Raw genomic sequence first — 16,305 nt, forward strand, 5'->3', positions numbered from 1 at the left:
GCGTGATCCAGGATAGGTGGAGAAAGGATTATTAAAGGATTAAAAGTGAAATGAAGTTCTATGAATTCCAATGCCTATCAACATCTTCTCAAGATTGTATGTGTGGTCAGGTATTAATGGCTCAAATCTGGGGTATCGGTGTAAAAATTGTGGTATCGATTACCATCGTTTGAAGGAAATGTGGGGCTTTGTGAAACATTGAAATCTTAACATCTATCGAACCAGAGAGGTTCAAAATTTGTATATATACCAATAATATGGTCCATTTAGTAAACGAGGAATTGGGACTTTGGCGTTTGTTTGTAGAATTATGTGATCTTGGGACAAATATGATCCCTCCTTCTAAGAATTTCTCAACAGTTGAGATTGAGGTCATATCCTCTCTCTTGTCCCAGTTGATGGTTTTTGTGGAACTCATTATGCCCCTTATCAACAAACATAGTAGTATGGTTCTATTGGAGTCTCAGGGTCAATTTGCACTAGTCAATCATAAGATAGGGATGTTGGAAACCAAGTTGCAAAGTTTATAGGTGTTAATTAATGTCCTCAGGATTAGTTGTTGCTCTATTGATCCCTTGCAAAATGAAGTTGATGTTGAAGAAAATGTCTATGCTCCTCAACAGAATAGTGTCCCTGATTCAACCATGGGTGGGATTGAATGGTTATCTGAAAATGAGGAATATCTTTTTGCCTTCCCTGGGCACAAATGTGATGAACAAGCAAATTTTTTTCCTCTTGGAGTGAATCTTGTAGGGTATTACGAATTAAATTTCAAGTTATGCAATGTTGTTTTGAGAAGTTGTTAGGCACCTTTTGGTGATCATATAAGAAAATTTTGTTTGAAATTTTTGTATGTAATTAGAGAAAAGTAAGGCCAAACCTAGTATTGAGTCTGAAGATCCTTATGGAAATATCAAGTGTTTACTATGTAAAATGTTTTGGCCTTCAAACCAAACAATTTTAATAGAAACTCCTACTCGTTTTGTTTAAAAAAAGAATTTTATTTTATTTTATTTTTTTCTAATGGGTTGATGACTATTTTTATGTGGTTTTGAATTAAATTCTTAGATATAAGTATTATATTAAAAAATAAAAAATCTAAAAAAAAATTATATTCACCAAGTGTCATAATAATTTAGGCTTTGTTACAATACCACGGATCAACACTATGACTTATCAATACCATATGCCAGAAAACCATAACTCATTTCAAAATCAAAATATTTTATTTTAATTTTATTTTATAATATTTTTTATATTAGTTTTTAATATTACGCTCACAAAAATATTATCAATAACTAATGTAATATGTATTGCTACTTAGTATCTACCTCTTATCAATTACATTTTGCATAAGAGGTAGATACTAAGTAGCAATACATATTACATTAGTTATTGATAATATTTTTGTGAGTGTCCAACAATGTTGATGAAAATTAATGTATCATATTCTTTTACCTTTAGATTCTTATTATGTCAATCTCATTGATGAAGTAGAACGAGATCATATGAAAGAAAAAATATGCCCTCATAATTGGTTTAAGGTTTTGTGCCAAGATTCTAGCAAGATAATCTCTAAAGAGATAAAGAGATGCAAGGGATGATAGGTATATGGTTTATGTTATTTTATTGTAAATAGTATGTTATATATATATATATATATATATATATATATATATATATATATATATATATATATATATATATATATATATATATACACACACACACACACACACAGAGGGAAAATTTTAAGGATGGATAGAAAGCTTGGCGAATATTACTAGTTCCTAATATGAAAACTATAAAATATTTGTAAAAATATTCAAATCTATAATGATTTTAAATATATTGTCTATATAATTTTGGAAATCTTTAAGGTAAAATAATTTATACTATAAAACTTGGGTGAACCATTTTTAGAAAGACATGGAAATTAGAAAATCTATTTTTTGGAAAAACCATGGAAAATTAGCCGACTTGCGAATATTGGCCCCTAAAATTTTCCTTGTATATATATATATATATAGAGAGAGAGAGAGAGAGAGAGAGAGAGAGAGAGAGAGAGAGAGAGAGTAATGATTGAATAATTAATTAATAAGGGATATTTTTATTAGTCTAATATTTTTTTATAGAGCTCTCACTTGACCACCTTATAAATTAAGGGAATTTTGTACAAGTAACTATCTTATGTCATGAGTTTTGTTATTTGGATCGATACAATGACTCAAGCTAGTGCATTACTCCACTAATTTGCTATTTTATATTACATTTAATTTACATGAGCAGGCATGTTATATAATACAAGTAATTCATACGCCCCTATACCATGATCTATCACCATTTAAGATTATGGTGCAAGGAAAATTGGTAGAGTTTAAAGTTATGTGTGTTTCTTGGCCACTAATGAATGTTAAGGCTAGTCTTGTTAGCCTCCTCTTGAATTGTGTAATGACCCTCATTGCATTTGAACATCATTTCATTAATGGTGGGACAATTTCGCACTTACAATGCAGGTTACAATATAATTATTGTTGGGTGTGGAGCATGATTATCTTCTTTATTCAGAGGTATTGACGTGTTGGACCCCAGTTTAATCACTGTCAGGGGGGTCCTCGAAGCTAAAAATAGATGTAAAATTGTCTTGTAAAATATTGTAATCTCGTAGTCAATTTGGGCCGTTCACTAGGCAGATGATCTGACAGTAGAAGTTATGTTTAATTTAGGGTTTTTTCCCTAGAAGCAACCCCTTGCTATATATTATGGAATTGTATTGCGACCGTGTATATGTGTATTCTGAGCGAGAAATAGAAAAAAAATTGTGTGAGAGGAAAGAGGAAATTACTGTGGATATGTGTAGGTTGTATCTCTTCATTTTGTTGGATAATATAAAGGAAGGACTGAATGTTTCTCTGTGGACGCAGCCCGAATTGGGTGAACCATGTATATCTGTGTCTCTCTTGTTTTATTTGTTTGTATTTCTGCAATATTTTATGTGTTCCATTTCTCTGTAATATATAATTTTTCTAAAAACTAGTATCAGAGCCGAAGGTCTATTTAGCTGAGAAACCGCAGGAAAGAAGGGTTCCTGGTTCGATTGGGAGCAATGGTAGAGGATGGTAGGTTTAGGGTAGAGAAATTTAACGACCAAAACCACCAACTATGGAAGATGCAAATGGAATATTATTTGTATCATAAAACGCAAAATGGGAGATTCTCGACAGAAAAGCACTTGGAACAATATGACTGTGCCTGGCGGCATCGGTAGCCTTTAATATTTCAAAGGAAATGACAACAAAGAGTTTAATGACGACATTGGCCAAACTATATGAAAGACCCTCAGCCTCAAATAAGGTATTTCTTATGAAGTATTTATTTAATATGAAGATGTCAAAAGGTGGATTTGTTGTTGATTATTTAAATGGATTTAATACGGTTACCAGTCAGTTAAGTTCTATAGGGGTAAATTTTGATGATGAAATTAGGGCCCTATTAATTTTGTGCTCATTTCCAGAAAGTTGGAATGGTTTAGTTATGGACAATACTAACTCTGTCTCTGAATCTAGCACTTTAAAGTTTGATGATGTGTTCGGTGCCATCCTTTGCGAGGAAATGCGATGAAAAATCTCCAGTGAGACATCAAGTAATGATTTGACTGCATAGACTAGGGGAAGAAAAGTGGATAGAGGAAATAGCCCAGGATATCGTAGTAAGTCAAGGAAAGAAAAATCCAAGTCCAGATGAGGGATAGTGTGCAAGAAATGCGGAAAGAAAGGACACATGAAGAGAGACTATAAGTCTCAGCAGGGAAAAGAAGGAGATGCACAACAAGATAACAGACATAAAGCAAATGTAACTGGTAATGTGTTGCAAGATGCTTTGATTCTTTCATTAGAAAATATTATTGATGCTTAGGTGGCCTCATTCCATGCCACACCTAATAGGAAACATTTTCATGACTATGTTCAAGGAGATTTTGGAAAGGTTTATCTCGGTGATGATAAACCCTATAAAATCATAGGAATAGGAGGTTTTTATAAAACAATAGAATGGAAACCAATGAATATTAAAGGAGGTAAGGCATGTTCTAGATATGAAGAAAAATATAATTTCAATAGAGCAATTAGGAGGTGAAGTCTGTCTAACTACTTTTACAGATAAAATCTGGAAGGTCACGAAAGGATCCCTGGTAATAGAAAAAGGAGAGAAGTTTGGTACATTGTATTTATGCAATGGTATTTCTAATTTTGTTTTTGATTTAACCTCTACAGGAGCAGATACAACATTGTGACATCATAGGATTGAGCACATGAGTGAGAAGGGGATGCATATTCTTCACTCAAGAAATTTGTTGCTAGGTTTGAAGCATGTTGATTTGGATTTTTGTGAGAATTGTGTTTATGGAGAACAAAAGAGAGTCATATTTCTCATAGTTGGTAAAGAAAAGAAGAGCGAAAAATTAGAGCTTGTGCATACAGATGTATGGGGACCTGATCAGGTATCATCTCTCAGTGGCTCTCCTTATTATGTTACTTCTATTGATGATGAAACCTGAAAAACTTGGATTTATTGTATTAAAAATAAATCTGATGTATTTGATACTTTCAAGAAATGGAAAGATTTTATTGAGAATGAGACAGGAAAGAAGTTGAAGTGTCTCAGATCAGACAATGGAGGTGAATATTGTAGTAAAGAGTTTGATAAGTACTGTTCAGAGCATGGAATTCATAGAGGTAAGACAGTTCCAGGAAAACCACAGGAAAATGGTGTGTCAAAAAGGATGAAGAAGAAAATCATGAAGCGTGCAAGGTGCGTGAAATTGCATGCAAGATTTCCTTTACAATTTTGGGAAGATGTTGTAGATAGCGTTGTTTATCTAATAAATAGAGGGCCTTCAATTTCCTTGGATGGTGGTATTCCAGAGGAGGCATGGATAGGTAAAAAGGTAAACTACTCATTTTTAAAGACTTTCGATTGTGAAGCCTTTGTCCACATTAATGTACCTTTATTGGATATGGTATTAATGATTTTAGTTTTCGCTTATATGATTATGAAAATAAAAAAAATCATTAGGAGCAGAGGTGTCATATTCAATGAAAAGGTTTTGTATAAGGATCATATGTAGGAAAAGAAATAGGAAAAGAAAACAAAGAATACACAGTGCTTCATGAGATCAAAGAAAAAGTAAAGTTGCCTGAAAATCATAATGATCAACAACCATAATAACAACAACAAACACAATAGAAACAAGCATCTTAAACACCTGAAAGTGGTGTTAGAAGATCTACCAAGATAAGTAGACCCCCTTAATGATACTATCCTTGATTATGTTATGTATTATTAAATGATCTGGTGAACTAGAATGCTATGAAGAAGCAATGCAGGTAGAAACCAGGAAGAAGTGGGAGCTATCCATGAAAGAAGAGATGGAATCCTTTGTACATAAATAGACTTGGGACTTAGTCAGGTTGCCTCCGGGTAAAACAACATTGCAAAATAAATGGGTTTACAAGTTGAAGGAAGAAGATGGAGGTAAAAAAGGGTATAAAGCTAGACTTGTGGTGAATGAGTTTGCATAGAAGAAAGGTATAGACTTTGATGAAATATTTTCTTCTATTGTAAAAATGATTTCAATTAAAATTATTTTAAGTTGAGTAGCAACGGAAGATTTGTATCTTGAGCAGTTATATGTAAATACATCTTTTCTCCATGGGGATTTGGAGGAAGAGATCTATATGTAGTAGCCACAAGTGTATGAGGTCAAAGAGAAGGAGAAACTAGTGTGCAGGTTGAAGAAGAGCTTGTATGGCTTAAAACAGGCTCCAAGGTAGTGGTATCTAAAATTTGATAGATTTATGTCTAAACAAGGCTATAATAGATGTCACTCTGATCATTGTGTTTATCATAAAAGGAAAAATGATGGCAGCTATGTTATATTGTTATTGTATGTAGATGACATGCTTGTTGCAGGGTCTAACATGCAGGAAATAAATGTGCTCAAAGGAAAATTGGTAAATTCATTTGCAATGAAGGATTTGGGTTTTGTAAAACAAATCCTTGGTATGAGAATAACTAGAGACATAAAAAATCACAAATTAACATTGTTTCAGAGTGAGTACATACAAAATGTCTTGGAACAATTTAATATGTAGAATAAAAAACCAGTTATTACACCTTTGGCTAGCCATTTCAAACTAAGTAAGGAGATGTGTCCCAAGACTTAGGAATAGATGGAATATATGTCTAAAGTTCCATATGCATCAGTAGTTGGAAGATTAATGTATGCAATGGTCTGCACAAGGCCTGATATTGCGCATATAGTGGGAGTTTTAAGTAGGTACATGAACAATCCAGGAAGAGAACATTAGATGGCAGTGAAGTGGATTCTCATGTATTTGAGAGGTACCACAAATCAAGAATTATGATTTGGTGGTTTGAACATTTCTCTACAAGGATATGTTGATGCAAATATGGCAGGTGATAGAGATAATAGGAGAAGCACCACAAGGTATGTGTTTACTATAGGTGGAACAATTGTCAGTTGAGTTTAAAAAATGCAAAGTGTTGTTTTACTTTCAACGAAGGAAGAAAAGCATTTTGCTGATACAGAGGTTAGTAGAGAAATGATTTGATTGCAAAGGCTTATGGATGAATTCGGTAAGAAGCATGAGATGGAAAAGTTATACAGTGACATCCAAAGTGCCATTCATCTCACAAAGAACTCAAAATTTCATACAAGGCTAAACATATACAAGTCAAGTACCATTTCATATGGTCAATGTTTGAAGATGGAAAATTGAAGATGGAAAAGATACACACTAGTCAGAATCCTGCAGATATGTTAACAAAAGTTGTAACTAGGGAGAAACTGATATTTTGCTCAGTTTCAATTGGTCTTCAAGTATGACAATGAAGATGAGAAACAACCAGGTCCAAAGTGAAAGCATTGTCCAACAAATGAAGCAATGGTGGTGTTGCTATAATCAGTCTCCAAGTGGGAGATTGTTGGGTGTGGAGCATGATTATCTTCTTTATTCTGAGGTATCACCGCGTTGGACCCCAAATTAATCGCCGTTAGGGAGGTCCCTAAAGCTAAAAATAGATGTAAAATTTCCTTGTAAAATATTGTAATTTAGTAGTCAATCTAGGCCGTTCATTAGGCGAATGATATAAGGGTAGAAGTTATGTTTAATTTAGGATTTTTTTTCCCTGGAAGGCAACCCCTCGCTATATATGAGGTATTTGTATTGCGGCTGTGTATATGTGTATTCTGAGCAAGAAAGAGAGAGGAGATTGTGTGAGAGGAAAGAGGAAATCACGTTAGATCTGTTGTAGGTTGTATCTCTTCATTTTACTGGATAATATAAAGGAAGGATTGGTTGTTTCTCCATGGACATAGCCCAAATTGGGTGAACCATGTATATATGTGTCTTTCTTGTTTTGTGTGTTTGTGTTTTTGCAATATTTTACGTGTTCCATTGCTTTGTAATATATAAATTTTCTAACAATTATGGCACAGAGTGTGTGGGGTTCCTACATTTAATGGTATTTTCATCCCCTATTTTGAATTTTGGGTAAGTTTCCATTTGTATCTTTTGTTCCCCTCTAGTTTATGCTTAGCTTACTATTTTTTCAAGAGGCTCCTCACTCTTCCCTTCACTCTGAATCCTATGGTTATATACCCTTGTGGCTTTGTTCCTTTTTGGATTCAATTCTCTTTACCCCCCTTTCTCTTATCTTGAACCTATTTTTTGACCCCTATAAGCTCATTTCACCTGCACTATTGATCACTCCTCTATACATATGTTGGAGTTGGCTCAAGACCCTCTCATATGCCTCTCTTCATTCCTTTTTTCCTGTAAGCATTATGTCTCATCAAGGATGCTCCTTCTCAGGTCGTGGTGGAAACAATAGAGAAAAGCCTCCTGCACCAAATCTCAAGCCAATTTGGAGGCTTCAAATCATCACTACTATGAATGTATCTTATTTACTCGAGATGAAATAGAATTGGTAGAAGAGAATCTCCTATAGAGCATAGATTCTTGTTTGATATTAAGGTGGTGAAGAATGTAAGACAATGGATTCCTAACACAGGAATCACTCAACCATAAAAAACCAAATACATGCAAATAGTTGATTCATATTTGAAAATGAAGAATTTGATGGGAAAAGTCCATGTCTAGCACAACAAAGATCAAGAAGAAATACTTCTCTACATAGATTCCTTGAATCAACAAGACAATAAATTAGACAATAGGTTTTAGTTCTCACCAATTAACTCACCAACATGGACTTCAACAACAATGAGGATGATAAACCAGCTCCAACACCTAGATGCATTCTCCTACATATTAATTATTGTCTACTATGTGGCATTTTTGTTGTGTTATAAGAGACTTTGCAGGACAACCTACCCTACCATTAGCTTCTGTTATGCTCTATTCATTATTCTTTTTAGATGGTTGCAAACTTTGTTATTTAGACCATTAATATCATACATTTGGAACAATTTGCATGACCTCATAATTATTACTATGCTACTAGTCTAGTTTCCCTAGTGGTAAACCAATAATTAGAGATACGTTATGATTTTCCTTTAATTAAAAATATAAGTCCTTCCTAAATTACAACAACAACATTAATAATAATAATTATTATAATTAAAAACATAAAATTAAGTTAACGAATTCTCCTATATATATATATATATATATATATATGTATATGTGTGTGTGTGTGTGTGTGTGTATATGTGTGTATATATATATATATATATATATATATATATATATATGAATGATAAAGTTCATTATAACATCATCAATTTATTATCTTTAAATCCCATGTGACTTTTATGCATGTCATTTAGCCTAAGTTGAGTCACCTCAAATCATCCAAAACATTTTTTTTACTTTGAAATTTCATATAAAGTTTGCTTATCTTATAAAGTTAATTTATTAATATAAATTAAAACTTGATAGGTGAGAAAGAAAATGTTTCTCCTTACAAGAAGTGCAATGCAGTTGAGGAGGGACATATGTCACTACCTAGAGAGAAACATACTAGAGGTGATAGTAGAGCACAATTGTAGTGTTGGTTATGTGGCAAAGAACATCGTAAGGACTGTCCATTGTACCAGGGAGGTAGGCCTCAGATCTAAAGTGCTCAGGAGGCACATGTAGTTGGGGATGTTGGTCATATTATTCCTTGGATTATGCAGTTGTGGAAAACAGGCAGACGGATCACCAAGCATGTATCATTGTGATGTGCGGTAAGCTTTGTGATCAGGTCATTTTTATTTTGATTGATCCTGGATCTAATTATAGTTATGTTAATCTTGACATAGTGGATAAGTGTGGCTTGAGAAAAGAAGTGCAAGCAAAGTCTTGGTTGGTGCAATCGGCCACAGGTATGAAGAAGAGAGTTCATCATTGGGTAAGAGCTTGTGCATTGAGTTGAATGGTGTGCCTACAACAACACATTTGAATGTACTGCCATTGGGATCATATAGTATGCTTTTGGGTATGGATTGATTGTATCTTCACAAGACCAAGGTAGATTTATATGGCAAGGCTATTGAGTGGCTGGATGATAATGGAGAGAGGAGATTCTTGCAGGGGAAGAAGAATCCTACCTCAGTTAGGATGGTCACAACTATGCAGGCTAATCGCAGTTGCAAAAAAGGGCATCTGATGCTTGCAGTTGATATTTCTAGTAACAAGGGTAAGGATGTTGAGGATGAAGAAATATTGAAGAGGTACCTTGTATTGCAATAGTTTTAGGATGTGTTTCCAATAGAGATTCCAAAGTTTCCTCCACATAGGGATGTAGACTTTTCTATTGAGTTGGTACCAGGGGAAACACTAGCACCAAGGGCACCTTATAGGATGAGCACTCCAGAATTAATAGAGTTAAAGTTGCAGCCGAAGGAAATGATTGAAAAGGAATAATTAGGCCAATTGTATCACCTTTGGGTGCACCAGTATTGTTCAAAAAGAAGAAGGATAGTACTCTTAGATTATGCATTGATTACAGGCTGTTGAACAAGGTAATGATAAAGAACAGGTATCCATTGTCAAGGATCGACGACTTGTTTGATCAATTGAAGGGAGAAACGATGTTCTCAAAGATAGATCTACGATCATGATACCATCAGGTATGCATAAAAGAAGAGGACATCTACAAGACTACGTTCAAGACCAGGTATGGACATTATGATTTTGTTGTAGTTCCATTTGGTTTGACTCATTCTCCAACTAATTTTATGTGTTTGATGAATAGTGTATTCCATCCTTATCTGGACAAGTTTGTTATTGTATTCATTGATGAAACCTTGATATATTCCAAGAATGATGAAGAACATGTCGAGCATTTAGCAACATTGTTGAGACTGCTAAGAGAGCATTAGTTGTATGCTAATCTTAACAAGTGTAGTTTCTACCAAACATAATTACACTACTTGGTAGATGTTGTTTCCAAGAATGGCATAGCAGTAAACTCGGAAAAGATAAAGGCTATCATGGATTGGGCATCTCCTGGAAATGTGTAGGAATTCAGATCATTCATGGGATTAGCAGGATACTACAAGAGGTTCATCAAGAAATTCTCACACATTTCATATCTTATTACATAATTACAGGGGAAGGATAAGAAGTTTGAATTGACATAGGAGTGTGCAACCAATTTTGAGCAGTTGAAACAGTTGTTGACAAATTCTCCAATGTTAAAGATTGTAGATATGGATAAAGAGTTTGTAGTATATATAGATGCTTGCAAGAGAGGGCTTGGTGGAGTCCTTATGCATGAGGGACAAGTGATATGCTATGAGTCCAGGAAATTGAATGAGCACGAGAAGAACTATGTGACTCATGATCTTGAGTTGGTAGCTATTATTCATGCCTGAAAGGTGCGGAGACATTATCTTCTTGGTAGGAGGTTTGTGTTGATGAAAGATCATAGTGGACTAAGATATCTGTTTGACCAACCAAATTTGAATGCCAGGAAAGCTAAATGTTTGGCTACCCTTAGTGAGTTTGACTTCGAGATCAGATACATCAAGGTTAAGGAGAAAAGGGTTGTGGATGCTCTCATCAGGAAAGTTTAGTTGAACCATGTTGCAACAGTGAGCCCATATGGGGTAGATTTACAGGATCAGATGTTACATGTAGGACAACAGGATGACATGTACATGGATTTTATGCTCAGGTTACAATAGGGTACAGGTGATTAGGATGTGGATTGTCATCTTACAGTAAATGGATTTGTGAGATTTAGGGACAAGATCTATGTGCCGGATGACAGTGAACTCAAGAAGGTTATCTTGAGGGAGTTTCATGTAAAACCATATTCAGGTCACCCAAGATAGTAGAAGAAATTGATAACGGTGAAAAAGTTCTACTACTGTCCGAATTTGAAGAAGGAAGTGGTAGAGTTCGCGACGAGATGTTTGGACTGTCAGTAGGTCAAAGTAGAGTGTAAGCATCCAGGTGGGTTGCTTCAGTCGATTCCGATTCCAGAGTGGAAACGAGAGGTCATTTCCATGGATTTCATTATAGGCCTTCCGAGGACATCGAGGCATCATGATTCTATCATGGTTTTTGTTGACATGTTGAGAATGTAGCTCACTTCATTCTAGTGAAGACTACGTATTTAGCTAGTGAGGTAGCACAGGTCTTCATCAGGAAGATATTGAGATTGCATGGTGTTTCAAAGAAGATTGTTTTGGTCATGTGCCAAGTTTACTTCCATGTTTCAGAACAATTTGTTTGTAGGATTTGGGACAAATTTGGCCTTCAAAAAAGCTTATCATCCACAGATAGATGGATAGATAGAGATGGTCAACAAGATATTGGAGGACATGTTGAGGATGTATGTCACGCATCAACATGGAAGATGGGAGGATTACCTTCCGTTGGTTGAGTTTTCTAACAATAACGGTTATCAAGAGTCATTGAGGATGAGTTTATTTGAGGCACTATATGGGTGGAGTTGTGACACTCCCATTAGCTGGAGTGATCCAATGAACATGCTACTTATTGGACCAGACATGTTGTCAGACATGGAATAGGAAATACATGTTATAAAGAAGAATCTAAAGGAAACATAGGATAGGCGTAAAAGTTATGCAGACCAGCACAGGGCCTTTAAGGAGTTTCATGTTGCGGAGCATGTGTATTTGTGCATCAAGCCCTAGAAGAGCTCCTTGAGGTTTGGATCATGTGCCAAGTTGGCACCATGGTATTGTAGGCATTTTGAGATCCTTGAGAGGATTGGACTAGTGGCCTACAGACTTGCACTGCCTTCGATAGTGAAATTCCACGATGTTTTTCATGTTTCATTTCTTAAAAGATATGTAAAGGACATTGATCATGTGATTGATTGGTCTATATTGTAGGTGGAGAAAGAAGGAGAATTCTATCCAGAATCCCAATGCATAGTGCAACAAAAACATCTCATGCTTCAGAATAGAACACTCTAGCAGGTTAAAGTGTAGTAGAAGCACTTGGGGCCCAATGAAGCTACATGGGAGATGGATGATTAGATGCAAACTATGTATCCTTCATTGTTTTCATGTGAAGGAAAATGAGTCTTGGTATTTGTACATGTTTATGTATGGTTTCTATTGTAAATATCATAATGAGCTAAGTTATAAAGCTCCAATAAGTGGTATGATTTTCATGTTGTCATGTTTCACATGATGGTTTTTCTTTTGACCAGGATGTTATTGTAAATATTGCAACGAGCTGGGTTATAAATCTCCATAGGCAGTATGTTTTTTATCTTCAATGATTTTGTTGGGTCTAGGTGTGGTTTAACACTGAGGACAATGTTCTCCTAACGGGGAGGGCTCTGTAACATCCTCGAGTTAAAAGTTCATGTAATAAAAGTTAATAAAGGTAAAATAAGACCATGGGAAATGGACACTTATTCCAAGCTGAATGTTGGGTAAAATATCCTAGTGGGCATCACTTATTGTGTTTTATGGCTAAGGGGAAATTTGAAAAGGCAATGGCTAAGGATTTGGAAAAGAAAAAAGGTATTTTGGCACATTATTTATGAAAATAATGGAAATTAGGAGAAAAGGAAGGTGAAAGGTCATAGGTTTCATGTGAGGAGGAAAATGAAGGAAAATAATGGAAAATTAAAGAAATTAGAAACCTCATCAATAAAAATACCTCAGAGCATCAGTTGGTAGCTTTTGTCAGTTTAGTGTTAGAATTTGTCTCAAAGAGGAAAAGCAACAAGAGGAGAAAGAAAGCAAGCAAGCAAGGAGAGGAAAGGAAAAAGCAAGGAAAGGAAAGGAAAAGAAAGAAAGGACAATGAAAGTAAAGGAAGGCAAGGATAAAGAAGATTAAGTGGGAATACTTGCAGGTAACAGATTGCATGCATGATTTCCTAGCTAGTTTTGCCATGCATGGTATGTTCATGTTGGTATATGGTTCATTTGTTGTCATTGGCATGGATTTTATTGGGATTTGGCAGTGATTTTAACCTAGCCTTGCCATTTCTTCATAGTCATGGTGCGATGGAATTGTTCTTGATTTGAGCTTTGGATTGTTGGATGGTTTTGGAATCTAGGGTGAGGTGGTCTCAGGAAAATTCCCAAAGGCCTAGGAATCCCTTAACCGGTAATGGTGGGATACATGGTAAATCCTGAGGGTGGAGATAGGAAAATTCCTCAAGGATGGTGAAGAAATTCTGAGGCATCCAATCTCGGTTCGGTTTTGTGATATCAACATCAGTTTAGGTGTGATCACAGTATGGAGAGGGTGGAGGTGGTTTAACCTCTAGATTCCCTTGGTTGTCTTTGGATTGGTTTATCCCATGAGATCCCACATTCATGCTTGGAATATGGCATGGGGGTGATTGGCTGAAAGAAAGATCTGGTTCAGCCAATCTATGGTCGGGTGGAACGTGGAAGTCCCGAACCTGATTGGTAATTTCCTATGGTTAATAAAAGCTAATTTTCTCTTTATTTTGGTAAGGAAATGTATTGGTTATTATGTGGATTTAAAGTTTTTTTTCTCATGGTTATTTATCGGTTATATGTTGGTTATAAGCATGGTTTTATGACAGATCTTAGTCATGGCTATTTTCATGTTTTCACTCATAACTGAATAAATAATGAATGAAATACCTAATTGATGTTATGATAACTAATGTGAGAAGGTAGAGACCCTTCTTGTTAAACCTTAGATAAGTTTTCAGTCCCTTATGTTTAGACTTGCATTCATGACCATTAGGTGGCATATCTACCAAGTGTTTGACAGAGTGTCAGTCCCGCTTGGGGATGGTCAAGTCAAGTCCTGGTTCTAGATTTTGGTCTACAAGCATTGTCTTCATGTATTTTATGAGTTTTGGATTTTTCATAGCATTCTGGGCGGAGGTTAAGCCCCAACCCTGGAAGGTAGCCTTAATTATCGTAGTTGATGGCACAACACTGACAGAAAAAGGCCATAGTCGCACTAATGTAGGCCTATGGGAGTGATTGGGAACCCATAGTTGCATGGAGGCCTTAGCAAGGGGAACGTCTGGGGTTCTAGGTCAGGGAAAATGTGAGTTGTTTCAGGGGTTGGACACCGGGAGGGGTTGGGTTACTCCTGGAGGTCCTGTGCATGCATGCAAACAAACATTATGCAGAAAAGTAGAGAACGACAAAATAAGCTCACACATACACATAAGGCACACGATATGCTCTCTCAGAAAACCTTTCGGGAGGAAAACCAGCTGGAAGGTGAGGCTGCCTCACATTATTTCTCTGTCTGGAAAAATGGTTACAGGTACAAAGAAGTAATGCTTGTGGCCTGTGGGCTACTACAGTGAGCAGATCCTCTCTGTGTGCTCTACATCCTATCTCTTATGGCTATCTTTGTTCAGTTATAGAACAAAATGCTATTGAAAGAATGGAATGCCTCTTCCTCCTAGTGGCCCGATTATAACACAACCCGATAGCTTACTAGTGGTTAATTTTGACTACATCATCTCTTAACTAGAGTTACAATATAGAATCTTCTAGATTCTTTTACATCATAATCACATGGCTAGCCAATTTTCCATGAATAATGGGGGTTGACGTGACATCCTCTCAAACTATGTGTGTGAAAATAGGAAGGTCAACTTCTGAGTGACATAACTTTTGCATATGGACTTCGATTTATGCGCTTCTTGTGACATTGGAAGGATCTCTGTGTGTAGAACAACATGAAATGATGCGGAACTAAAGCGTCAAAGTTTTACCTCCAAAAAACGCCGTTTCATGCCTCAAAACAATCTTGGAAGGTTTCAGACTATGTTTCGCCAAACTGGGTCTCATCGGTAAAAACAATCCATGAACTGATTCCTCCACTTTTTCCACTCTAAATGCATTGAGATGGATGATAAAAAAATATAATGATCCAATCTAGATCACTTGCAAATATTCATAGAAGATCCTCATAAGGGATTTTTGACAATGAAAAAGATGACACTTTTACCAACTTCACCTATTCATAATAAAGAGGGATGGTTAACAAGTATACTAATTAATGAGAAGTCTTAGCGACTAGTTTCACGACCTTACTAATGATCAATTGATAAATTTTTATATTGCAAGGTTAAAACCCTTTATTTATAATGAGTTAAGACCATCAAGAGTTAGGAATTTAGTTAAAGTTGGAAGCATGAAAAATATGATGGAAAAGAATTTCATTAGTCGACATGAGGTAGCTATTGAACCTTGAAGAAAACTACTAGTTATAATGATGCTAAAATCATCACTAAGAAAGGGACAGATGAAAGGAAAATAATTGTTGTGAATGTGGTAAAAATTGGAATTTATGGCATAGATGTGTAGACCCGTCATTACACTACTTTAACATAGTGTATGGAAGAGAAGTAGTATTCCTAAACCCAAACAATGAAATCATTATAAGATAAAATTTATATTCCAACAATGACAAAACACCACAAAAAATGCGATTAACTTCAATCTCATGCACACCACAAAACATGAATGAAGAAAACAATATGATCAATCAAAATGAACAAATATAGAAACTAAATATAAAATACTTACTCATCTAAGGAGGATTGATAAGGCCTAGGGGATAATGAATAAATGGCAAGAAACATAGTCAAGCATACAATAAAAAAAATAAGGGAATGTTACAAGGGAGCATTTGGGTTTCACATTTAACAAACAAGTCAAAATACTTCAGAGTATATTGCACACCTTAAAAAAGAATCTTACCAACACTCAAATAAAGAGCCAAGTGAAACCCTTAAAATAAAATAAAGACAAATATGATGTAGACAAGGAAACATGCT

This window comes from Pinus tabuliformis, chromosome 2_2 (assembly GCF_031772625.1).
Source record: "Pinus tabuliformis cultivar Carrire ecotype Pingquan chromosome 2_2, CPIR1, whole genome shotgun sequence".
Taxonomy (NCBI): Eukaryota; Viridiplantae; Streptophyta; class Pinopsida; order Pinales; family Pinaceae; genus Pinus; species Pinus tabuliformis.